At 42.2% G+C, this 13,387-nt stretch overlaps 1 pseudogene; it reads left to right on the forward strand.

Moving 5' to 3' along the window:
* Nucleotides 1-5,887: 5,887 nt before the first annotated feature.
* On the forward strand, nt 5,888-9,801 carry LOC119306927 (annotated as a pseudogene).
* The last annotated feature ends 3,586 nt before the right edge of the window (nt 9,802-13,387 follow it).

The following is a 13,387-nucleotide window of genomic DNA, read 5'->3' on the forward strand; positions in this document are numbered from 1 at the left end:
CTCTTGGCTGTAGAGGGAGCGCCGCCTCCGCCGGCCGCTGTTGCCATCGTCGACCACCACTTCCTGGGCTGCACCTGCACGCGGTGAAAGGTGGAGTAGAGGAGCCAAGGAGGGAGCGTCGTGTCTGCACGGCTGCACCTGCTCGCCGTCGTCGTCCGTTGCCATCTCCACCAGCCCGTCTTCGACCACCTCCTCGCCGGTTAGCCGCAGTCGAGCACGAAGCTGGAGGACGCGGGGGACGGAGCTGAGCTGCTGCACGTGCACCTGCAGTCCTGCATGTCGTCGCCGCCAGTTTGTAATTGTTCCTTCTCTCTGAACTTTCTTCAGTTGGTAATTGTTCACTCCCTCTGAACTTTCTTCAGTCTGTATTTGTTCACTTCCTCTGAACTTTCTTCAGTTGGACAATTTCCTGTGCTATTTTTCTTGCAAACTTGCTTAATTTTCGTCCATTTGAACCTCTTCTACAATCTAATAATCTATATGTTCCAATTTGCTGTCAAAAGAGTTCTAAAAAGGCTCCCGGCACACTCCCACGCAGAAAATGTACTCGGTCCAGTCGGTCCCCTCGGTCCGCACCGAGCTGAGGTGTAGCCGGTCCGGTCCTGGAAAATAGGACCGCATGTAAGCTCGGTCCGGTCCGGTCCGGGCCAGTTTCGGCCGGTCCAAAGGGAGGCTCGGTCAGGGACCGGACCGGCCCGGACCGTGTCCACCCTGACCTGCGGGCAACGCGCCGTGTTGCATGGTGCCGTAGACGTGTGGCCCGTAGCCATGCGCGGGCGGCGGGGTAAAGCCAGCCGTCTGGAACGATGCAGCAACATGCAGCCTGTATCCATGTGCTAATGAGGCAGGAGTGTGCGGCCCGTGGCCATGCTGGGGAGTGCATGGCGTTGCATGCAGCGGGGCAGAGGAGATGGATTCAGCGACTATCGGTCCGGCGGCGGCGGCGCCAGATGCAATCGTCCCGGTTGGAACGGAGGCGGAAATCATCGATCGAAGACCTAAATTGATATCATACCCTAGGATCGTAAGTCTGAGACCATGTAGAATTGTATTGAATAACTATTGAATAATTGTTGATACAATATTATGCCAGTATAAGAGGTATATATAAGAGCCAAGCCGCACCTGACCTAGCCTATTACAAACCGATTAGGAGGCCTAATCTTATTACAAGTTGTATTCTAACACCATCAACACATTCCCTCACGGCCGTTCTTACGTCGCTATAGTTCGCTCGCTCGCCCCTTTTTTTCATTTTCTTTGATTTTTCCTCTGTGTTTTCATTAGTTTTGTCCTTGGTTTTCCAATTTTCCTCCGTTATACTGTGATATCTTTTGTTTTCATTGATTCCCTTCGTGTTTTTCCTTTCTTCATTATACTTTTGGTTATTTTTGTTTATTTGTTCGTTTCCTTCGTATTCCTTGATTTTATTTACTTTTTTTTGTTTCTTTGTTAGTTTTAATCAGTTTCCTTTTTTGACACATGTCTATTTTTTGTGAGTGCACAATATTCATCTTTTAGCACACAAGTGGAACATTTTTTTGCGGATGTAGTGGAACATTTTTTGATACACTTTGGACATTTCAAATACATAATGTATATTTTTTTTCTTAAAATACATATGTCAAACACATTTTAAATACATAGTGACATTCTTGGGATACACGTTGTACATAAATTTATTGGCAATAAACATTTTCTAAAACAGCACAAACATTTTTTATATGTATAACATTTTTAAAATCTCTATGAACATTATTTTGGAAACACATGAATATTTCCTTAAAATGTCACCTGCATTTATTTAATTAGAAATAAACATATTTTTACATGTGTATAAAGAATTTTTATAAAGGTCACAAAAAAATTTAATCGTGGGAAATTTTCGTTAAAATGTCACGTACCATTTTTTAATGGTAGGATACATTTTTTATAGGACGCAAGCATTGTTTTATACTGTATACACTTTTTTCTGAAATTGCTACAATCACATTTTGACACTCATGAACATTTTTTTTAATTGTCACATACATTTTATGAATGTGTGAAGCAATTTTTTGTAATACACAAACATTTTTTTAACATTTGACAAACATTTTCTAAATGTCACGTACATTTGTTTTAAATGTATGACATTTTTTAAGTATCACAAAGATTTTTCGTACACCTGATTAACATTTTTCTATACACGTTTAACATTTTCTAAATAAATGATTAACATGTTTTCAAAATTTTATGTAAAGTGTTTCTTTAGTATACATATTTATTATTTTTCAAAATATAAACAACAATAGTAAATAAATAAAGAAAAAAACACAAATATGAATTAGATCACAAATATCAGCATGACGCGGCCATATGGTTACTGGGCCGGTTCAGCGGCGGCTCCGACTACCCTGTGCAAGGAATCACATCGGGCGGCACATAGGTGCGCCTGCCATCATGTCCGAGTCAGTCTAGTCACCTTCGCGTGCATACAAACCATAGCCTTCAGGCCAACTCTAATGCATGACCCAAAACGGACATCCGTTTTGTTCGAATTCTATCCGTTTGGGTAGGTCAATGGGGTTATGTCTGGACAGTTTCTGAGATTCTGTGGCCGTGCGCCCAACGCGCGAACGCATCCCGGTTGCATCATGTCCGTGTACATTTTTTTTGCAAGCCCATAACTTTTTTTCACCATTGATTTTTGATACATGGGAATACATCACCAAATTTTGACTAGAAAAGCAAGATCAAATAAAACAATAACCACTAGAATACATTTTAGAAGATATCCAACTTCCAAAACTGCTCATGTAAGTTGGATTAGTGTCTTCTCGATGCACTCATTGTTGATCTGCGGAGCCTCAATCTTGTGTGCTTTTTTTCTTCGAGTGTAAAGAAGTAGACGTTGCTTCCTCGCATCTACACTCATGTCTAGTCTCTATTCTACCAACAAGTGCACTAGTCTCATCTCTAGCCTCTATGCTAGTTAAAAATTGCACGAACATCTACTAAATTGCACTCTATTAATATATCGATGTACTCTTCTTCTCAATATCAAAACTTACATCCATTCTACACAATAAAATGTTAAGTTAGCACAACTAGTCAAATCCGAGAGCACAACCGAAGCTAAAATAGCACATACCCCGTCGTTTAAGCACTTGATGAACACTCATTCGGGATGTTCTGTCATTGTAGACACGCGGCACACGACCTTTTTTGGGCAGTCATCGCACTTAATGAGTGGCAACGATGCGCCGATGAGTTTTTGGGCTAGCACCGAGCCCGGCCGACCGTCATTTCGTGTATCTGCCGGTGGACCACTGACGGTGTAGATCCGAGTGGCTAGAGGAGGAGCTACTACCTGCATGCGGCCTTGCGGCCTTGTCGTGGCCTTCCGGCCCGGTGTCCGGCCAGTCCATAGCGTGGCGTGGCCTCCCACAGCTGGGCGAGCTCAAGACCGACCGGATCCGCTCCAAATCCAGCGCGCGGGGTGCGCTGATCAGGTGGTCGAGTGCGCGTCCGAGCTGCACAGCTGCAATGAGAGCGGCGGCGACGAGCAAGAGTGAAGAAGAATGGAGGGGGTGCAGCTGGAGGGGGGAAGGGGAAAGATAGAAACGGGCCAGGGGAGGACACGCGCATACGGCCCGCCCGTCCGCGCGTTGTCCGTTTCATCCCAAAAGTGACTCAAACTTGGGTCAGGGATGGGTCGAAATCGGACAGAAAACAGACAAAACGTCTGTTTGCGTCCGCGCGCTGGGTCGTCTGGTTTGTCTGTTTTACCCCAAATGAATGCACCCGGACAGGACGAGGTCGCCCGCTGGAGTTGGCTCAGTTCATGGATCTTGCGTTGAGCATATCCGTGTCTGAATATATATTTTTTCTGCCTCATGGTGTATTTATCACACGATGTACTTGTCCGATCCATGTACGATTCAAGATTCTACGGTGTACTATACTTTATACTTTAGTTCCATTCCATGGACGGCCCATTAGGTGTGTCGGATAAGAATGGTATATGTGAAGTATCGTATGTATAGCAGGAGTCATTTATTTATATAACTGATCCGGATTGTATGTGCTCGACTTCGACACCTAAAGTCTCACTATGCTCTTAAGTTTAATTGGCACCAATTCCAGTAATACTCCCTTCCTTCCGGTTGAAAGGGTCCAATTCAAAAATCTTCCCAACTAAGGACATAATTTTTTTAGTTTGCAAAAGCACTTAATTAGTGTACTTGTTTTTCTCAAAAAAAAAATCAACAATGCACCAATTACACTGCATGCATGTGCGACCATTAAATGACCAAAGACTTTTACATGCATGGGTGAGTTTTCTTTTAATCCTTATATGCATCGATTTAATGCGCTTCGAAATATGAACATATGATGGTGAATAATAAAAATAAGACTAACAAAATGGAAAATAAGATGAGATACTCCCTCCGTCTTTGAAAGAGTGTACAAACTATCTCAAAGTTTGGCCGAATTTGTGCAAAAATATATTAGTGTTTGTGAAACCAAATAGGTATATGGTGAAAATATATTTTATAATGGATCTAATGCTACTAATTTAATGACATAAATATTGGTGTATTATTATTTAAATACCGTCAAACATAGAAAGTGTTGGAAGTACATTTTTTTACGGACGGAGGGATTAGACTCTTACTACCTTGCGAACCAACTTGTGGTTAGATAGTTAGGACGACAGTGGTATCTCTAGCCCATCAGGGTTCAAGTCTTAGACTTGACTTGATACTCGCATTTTTCTGAATTTATCTAAGTCTTTTCGGTGATGTTCGTTGGGAAGATGTTCCCGTTGACTACGAGACGCTTGTGGTGACCTCATCAACCTTAAGATTCTATGCCGACTTATTCTTTGGGAGATGCACATAGGGGTAGGGCGTCCATGCGTGTGTGCGTTTATAGGGGAAGTGTATGCTTGTGTATGTGAGCGACTTCGATTGTACTGGATTCTAAAAAAAAACTATTACTACCTTTGTGTTTGTTTATTAGTCCCTGTCATATTTTGGGTCAAAGTTTGACCACATATTTGACTAGAAAAATGTTAATGAATGCCACCAAAAATTGTAGTTTTGGATTCGTATTTGAATGTAGTTTTTTTATATAATTTCTGCGCCGTACAGTATAATTTATACTTTATAAGTTAAAATCATGTTCAAAATATGGCACGATGTACGAGAAGACTAGTAAACCAGGATTGGGTAGTAAAACGGAAGTGATGGAGTACTAGTCATCATTAATTTCAATAAGAAGCAACCCATTGGGAGTTGAAACAACAAATGCCGAGGTCTTGAGGAGGTGGACTGTTAGTACTGTTGGACGAGTTCTCTCCGGTGGCATAGTAGCAGAGGCCAGCGGAAGCGGAAGGCAGCGAGAAGGAGAAAAATAGTGGCATGATAAGCAAGGTAAGAATCAATAGATGTAAAATCTAAGCATTGCATTCCCACTTCCCAGTCCAAGAATAACTCTTCGATGTGGCTTCTTTCGATTTAGTTGTCGATGGGGGTTGGTGATTCTTTCTGAAAACCCTCTTTCCTCTGTTCCTCTACTAGTGCTGAATTTCCCAGATGATTTTCACCATTCTTTCCTTGGGTCTTGGCGTGATTCTGAATCCAACATCGAATTTCCTTTTATTAGTAACGTGATCGATGCAAGTACATTTGTGCGTGGAGAGATGAGATGGGGGAGGGTGACGGCGACGTTCTGATGCATGCCGGTGGCCACGCCGTGTCTGCACTGCACGCGCTCTCGATGGGGGAGCACTCCAACACGCCGGAGAATCGACCGCCGGCGGGGTGGTTGGTGCCGGAGAATCGGGGTGTTTTGCAGGTCACCACGTCCAGCCGTTGGCAGAGGGGAGGTCCGATGGGCCATGGGGACAAGGATAGGAGGCGGCGTGAGGTTGCCGGAGAATCTTCTTTTTCTCTTCAACCAGGATCAAACTTTTTTTATTTTCAACTTAAGAAAGAATCAACCTTTCCCTAGAAAAACCCTAGCCACCACACAGATCTCCTTCTCGCTGGCGGATTCAGTCTGTCTCCTTCTCCCCTATGGCCGGTTTCAGTTGACAGGAGGCAGGGGAGACCATGAATCTTCATAATCTTCATCAAGAGGCGTTCTTTTTAAAGCATGGACTTGCTTAATACTCCCTCTGTCTCAGAATATAAGAACGTTTTTGACACTAGCTAGTGTTAAAAACGTTCTTATATTTTGGGACGGAGGGAGTACTATATAGCTTGCGACCTTCGAAAAATAAATAAAAGAAATAATTAAAAACCCAAATTCACATTGAGGGTACATGAAATCGGGTTAAGTACAAGCCTTCTTATTGTTCATGACTTCATGTCATCTTACCACCTATCACTGTAAATTAATTTTGCACTGAGAGGGGCTGCTAAAAGGATGGGCACGTCTTCTGAAAGCTGCAAGCTGCAGGATGAGCAATACCAGTACTACAAGAACTTGGATGACGAAAAGAAGTATTTCTTGGTGCTTATGTTGGGTGATTTCCAAGATGCGATGGTAACCCTATTACCTATCTGTGCTTTTTTAAGACAAATGATGTTTGTACAAGTATCTAGTACTTTAGTTCTGTTAATTGCAGTCATTTTCTTGACGGGCAGACTATTCAGTTACTTTACAAAAAATTCCACATGGTTTTCCTTGGGCAATTACAAGTAAGGTCCAGAGTCATTTTCGTTTTAACATGTTCCCTCTTACCTGCTCTTTTCACATGAGAGGTGAGAGTAACTCTTACCTTCTTACCTCTCATGTGAAAAAAGAAGGTAAGAGAGACCATGTTAAAATTGCTCGGTTCTTAAAGATTAAGAATACTAGCAGTCAGATATGAGAAAGGCAAAGACGATACACCTTGATTATAACTATTGTCATTTGGATCTTGCGCATAAACTGTCCGTAAAAAATGTCTTATATCTGTCTGCAGATTTTATTTTATTTGATAAAATTAATCTATTAACAGACCATCTATTAATATCAAGATTTCTTTCTGCAGATAATTCCAGAAGAAGTTGTCCGGCGTTTCAAAGGCGAGATCCCAGGAGAGATCAAGCTGGAAACCCGAAATGGTTAGAGTCACACTATTGTGGTTGCCAAGAACCAAGAAAAGCGTGTTCTTACAGTGGGTTGGCGGCAATTCGTTGAAAACTATGATCTACAGATGGATGAATATTCAGATACAAAGGGAACTCTCAGTTTACTGTCATGATCTTTGATAGTCTTGGTCGTGAAAAAGCATTATCAGTTGTTCTGGCTCCTTTTTTGCCTCAGGTCCAAGACAAGCGCAACGAGGCACATGAAATCGGGTGAAATATTAGACTTTATTATTCACGGCTTTATTTCTAGGTACCAAATTTCACTTCAAATGGCTTTTGCGCTGCAGGTATTCTCAAAAGATGGATGTGCCTCGGGAAAGAAGAGAAAGCCGGACTGAATACCACTACACAAACTTGGATGATGAGAAGAAATATTTCATGGTGCTTATGATGGACGATTTGCAACATGAGACGGTAAATTCATATTCAAATACAGTACCACTCCCTTTAATCAGTTACTTTGTTGTTTTCTTGAAGAACAATGAATTTATACTTTCTACTTTAAATTATGTTGCGATATTTTTTTTAGAGACACACACAAACTATATGTTGTCTTTGCAACTTTTGATCATGTCTCATGTTAATTTGGTGCGCGGATTGAATGCAGCTTGGTAGCACATTCACAGATTTTTGTTTGCAAAAGGTTTCCTCATAGTTCAAAGTAAAAATACTTGGTATGTTATATGCACTCAGATATATTGAATGGAAAATTTTGTTTTGATTTTTTTTTCAAGAGTATGCAAAGCGTGTACCTTATCTTTATAGAAAAAAAAGAGATGTCAATTTACAAGATGCTGTCAATGTAACATCGACAACCACACTTCTCTATAACCCTAGGCCGACTACTCACAAAGATCTTCTACTCCCTTACAACCTGCCGACTTCCACAACTTTAGATCATCGAATGATTATGGTTCTCGATTGATCCACGTTTTTTTGTAAGTTCAAGTTGCTAAAGACTCGAGCATTTCTCTCCTTCCACAAGCTCCAGCAGATTAACATCACCAGGTAGTTGAATCTTTTTTCCTGGTTTTCGGGAATCTATCTCTGGATTGCAGCCACCAATCACCAAGAATATCATTTCGGGAGGGAATGTCATCTGATGGATAATGTTCACCCTCTCAAAGCAAATTTGTTTTGATTATAGAGAGTATCTTTCTCTAACCTGTTTAGGCCCATTCTTCAAATAAAAATATTGATTGTTTCTCTCCAGGTCATCCCAAAAGAATTTGTTCAGCGTTTCAAGGGCGAATTCCCAAGAGAGATGATACTTGAAACACAAAATCGTCGCAGTTATGTAATTAAAGTTGCCGAGAATAATGGAAAGTCTGTCCTTACAGTGGGATGGGGGAAATTCGTTGAAACGTTTGGTCTACACATGGGTGACACCTTAGTATTCAGATACAATGGGAACTCTCAGTTTAATGTCATAATCTTTGATGAACTTGGTTGTGAGAAGGCATCATCAGTCTTTGTGGATCCTTTTCCGCCTCCTATGCAAAAAAGGTGCACAAGTACTACTGATACTGTGAAAAGCTCTCATTTTCATCATGAGGCCATACAAACGCAGCCATTTAGCATAGGAAAAGGGATGCCAATGGAGTCACCACGCAGCCAAATGGAAATTGACAAGCCTTGTCAAGACAACAACACTGTGATAAGTATTTCCTCCCGCGAGTCATCAGCTCTCAGTCCCGCGAGTAAGATAACAACACCGTGATAAGTTATCCTTGCAAATCATTCTCATTTTTAAATAGCTGGTATTTAGCTGTTCTGTTTTCTTTGCACAGGAGATCATGTCTCCTCTGAAGAAGAATATGGGGTACACGAAGTGTCTGGTTCCAATTGCATTGTCAGGAAGGACAGGCTATTTTCATGTCAGAAGGAGCAGTTGAAGGATGGTTACATGACCGTCCACAAGACCAAACTAACTTCAGCTCAGAAGAAAGTGGTGAAGCAGAAGGTCCAATCCATACACTCAGAGAACCCCATCTTTGTTGCTGTGATGCGCAAGTACAACGTTGCTTCAGAATTCTTTCTGGTGAGCTCCATTTTTTTCAATGTTTGTCCTGCATCGATCATGTAGGTGCCTGTTTAAACTGTAAAGTGCTGCTTATGGAATGTTAATGAAAACGCTATATGATAATGTAATTCATAAATAGTAATCTCTGAATTGAAATACAGATTGGAGATTGCTTCCTAATATCGTACAAATTTAGGAAGCAATTTAACATGTTATTTTACAGAGTTTTCTTGTCATTATCTAACTCTTTTGTTCACTGTAAACAGATCTTCTCCAAATACTATGCTAAGAAATATCTTGGGGAGGAGCGACACATGTATCTTCAGTTGCAGGGCAAGAAGTGGGAGGTGCAGTTTCGTGAAAACAGTTGTGGTAAAAGGCTTGGAAGTGGATGGAAACAGTTTGTAAAAGACAACAAGCTGAAGACGGGTGATATCTGCCTCTTTGAACTGTTGAGCAATGAGAGAACGATGAAGGTCCATATCATCCACGCAAATGATGCCAATTATCAGGCAGATCCCCAGAATGATGCTGACCGGGGAGGGGCTCCTACTCATCATACGGATGGAGCACGTGATCCTGACACAAGTTTTGCTTCGCATCGCTGAAACTGAAGCTATGGAAGATGATGTTGCCCCTGATGGTGCCTGATCGCCCAAGGAAAAAAGTCTGGTGTCTGAACTCTGAACCAAGCGTAGCTGCTGCTTTTGCGCTCTACGGAAAACGAGTGACCCTATCGATCATAAGGCGGTTGTTGCGTTGTAGAAACTTGAAACTATTCTGTTGCTCGATCTTGCTCCGTAGTTTGTTCGTTTTCTTCACAGGCTAGCCGTGCACGCGGCCTGGAACTCCCCTAGCTGTGGTTTTAGCTGCTTTTTAGTTTCCTTATGCACCTCTGGATTCTGCTTTTGTGGTCGCGGTTTATTTCGTTATCGTGACGATGATAGTGGAGTCCGGTCCTATGCGGCCCTTTGGGGAAAAAAAAGAACGCCAATTAAATAATATGCCATGTTGCCGAATTCCCTGATCTGATGGGGGTAGACTGGTAACGCTTTCATGTTGGTGGTAGTGCTTTTGTTGTTGGTTCGTGAATCGCTAGTGATGGTGATTTTTTTTTTGCGGTGTCACTAGTGATGGTGATATGATAGTGCTTTTGTGTTCATTATTAGTGAACTGGTTTATTAGCTGGTTACTTGACCTTGCAAGATGATGCACGTCATTGCCGATCATATATACTTTTAAGTTTTAATTGATGCAAGGTTCAAGAAGTAATGTAAGTATGCCCTGTTGAATCTCTGTTCGATTCATTGGTTTTTGGACTCATTACCTTCAAATTAGGCGTAGCAGGTTTAACTTAAGCTTGTTCATCTCAGGTCCCCTCCCCTGGGTCGCCCCTGCGCAGCGACCAGGGGGGAACCCTAGCGCCGCCAAGCCCTCGGCCCTCTCTCCCACCTCTCCTGCCCGTCGCCGCCGGGGCGCGCCGCCGGGCAAAGCCTGGTTGGCGTCAGCGTCGACGGGATCTCTCCTCCCCATAGTGGCCGGACCTGGCGCGGGTGGCGTTCGGCGGCAGTTGGCGGCGCGTTGGCGACGGGGCGCGCCGGCGAGGGCTCAGGGGGCGACGGCAGGAGCTGCTTCCCTCGGTGGTCGCGTGGGCAGCCGTTCGGGGCGCGCCTATGGTGGCTGTGGTCGATCTGCTTCAGATCTGACCGTCGGCGCCTCGGGCGGCGCGGGGATCTTGGGGCGGCGGCCTCGATCGATGGCGCGCGGTGTGGCCTGCCTGGCGGGCGGCACCCGGGGGTGCAGGTGGGGCCCCTCCATGGCTGCGTGGGCGGCGTGGACGCGGGGGCGCTACGGCGGCTCCTCGATGGCTGCCCAAAGTTCCATGGGAGGCGTCGTCTCCGACTCGATCTACTCCAGTTCGTGCTGGCTACGGTAGCGACTACGGTCGACGCCAATACTGCCTGGACGGATCTGGCGGGTGGGCATGGATCTGGGGGAAACTCCTGGCCGGCGTGGCGGCCGCACCAAAGTCGACGCCCTCGGCGCCGATTACCTTCCTGGAGGCTTCGGTGTGGATCATACGTCATACGGGACTTGCCAACTTCAACACAAGTATTTCTCAATTTCATAATTAACCAACTAGCATGACTATAACATTACCACATTTATATCTCAAAACAATTATCAAGCATCAAATTGATCAAAGTGTTTAATGCACTTTCTATGATAGTTTTTATTATATCCAACTTGGATGCTCACATTCTAAGACCAAACTTATAACCGTAGCAAATACCATGCTGTTCTAAAAGACTCTTAAAATAATATAAGTGAAGCATGAGAAATCAAAATTTTCTTCAAAATAAAGCCACCGCCGTGCTCTAGAAAATATAAATGAAGCACATAGAGCAAAACTATCTAGCTCAAAAGATATAAGTGAAGCACATAGAGTATTCTAATAAATTCTAAATCATGTGGGTCTCTCTCAAAAGGTGTGTACATCAAGGATGATTGTGGTAAACTAGAAAGCAAAGACTCATATCATACAAGACGCTCCAAGCAAAACACATATCATGTGGCGAATAAAAATATAGCTCCAAGTAAAGTTATCGATAGACGAAAATGAAAGAGGGGATGCCTTCCGGGGCATCCCCAAGCTTAGGCTTTTGGTTATCCTTGAATATCTTGGGGTGTCATGGGCATTCCGAATCTTAGACTCTTGCCACTCCTTATTCCATAGTCCATCAAATCTTTACCCAAAACTTAAAAACTTCACAACACAAAACTCAACAGAAAATCTCATAAGCTCCGTTAGTGCAAGAAAGAAAAACCACCACATAAGGTACTGTAATGAACTCATTCTTTATTTATATTGGTGTTAAACCTACTGTATTCTAACTTCTCTATGGTTCATACCCCCGATACTAGCCATAGATGCATCAAAATAAGCAAACAACATACGAAAAACAGAATCTGTCAAAAACAGAACAGTCTATAGAAATCTGTAACTTTCGAATACTTCTGGAACTCCAAAACTCCTACCAAAATAGGACGTCTTATTAAATTTGTCTATTGATCTACATAAAAAAGAATCAACACAAAAGCATGTTTCTGTGATTTATTGAATTTTTTTCTCATGAGTGCAAAGTTTCTGTTTTTCAGCAGAATCAAATTAACTATCACCGTAGGTTATCCTATAGGTTCTACGTGGCACAAACACTAATTAAAACATAAAAACACATCTAAACAGAAGCTAGATGAAATATTTATTACTAAACAGAAGCAAAAGGCAAGAAACAAAAATAAAATTGGGTTGCCTCCCAACTAGCGCTATTGTTTAACGCCCCTGGCTAGGCATAAAAGCGAGGATAGATCTAAGTAGTGCCATCTTTGACACTCAATTCATAAGTAGCTCGCATGATAGATTCATAAGGTAATTTAACCTTATTTCTAGGGAAGTGTTTCATGCCTAACCTTAATGGGAATTGGAATCTTATATTCCCTTCCTTTATATTAATAATTGCACCAATCGTTCTAAGGAAAGGTCTACCAAGAATAATAGGACATGAAAGATTGCAATCTATATCAAGAACGATAAAATCTACGGGCACATAATTCCTATTTGCAATAATAAGAACATCATTAATCCTTCCCATAGGTTTCTTAATGGTGGAATCCGCAAGGTGCAAGTCTAAAGAGCAATCATCAAAATCATGGAAACCTAGCACATCACATAAAGTTTTCGGAATCGTGGAAACACTAGCACCCAAATCACATAAAGCATAGCACTTATGATCTTTAATTTTAATCTTTATAGTAGGTTCCCACTCATCATAAAGTTTTGTAGGTATAGAAACTTCCAAATTAAGTTTTTCCTCATAAGATTGCATCAAGGCATCAACAATATGTTTGGTAAAAGCTTTGTTTTGACTATAAGCATGAGGAGAATTCAACACGATTGCAACCAGGAAATACAATCTATTAAATAACAATTATCATAATTAAATTCCTTGAAATCCGTAATAGTAGGTTCAATGCTATTTAAAGTTTTCACCTCTCCAATCCCACTTTTACCAAATTTAGCATCAAGATCTAAAAACTCCGAATTATTGGGACGCCTTTTAACTAAAGTTGACTCATCTCCAGTCCCATCATTATCAAGGTTCATATTGCAAAACAAGGATCTAATAGGGGACACATCAATAACTTTTAGATTTTCCTCATCATTTTCATGGAAACT

This window comes from Triticum dicoccoides, chromosome 5B (assembly GCF_002162155.2).
Source record: "Triticum dicoccoides isolate Atlit2015 ecotype Zavitan chromosome 5B, WEW_v2.0, whole genome shotgun sequence".
In the NCBI taxonomy this organism is placed as follows: Eukaryota; Viridiplantae; Streptophyta; class Magnoliopsida; order Poales; family Poaceae; genus Triticum; species Triticum dicoccoides.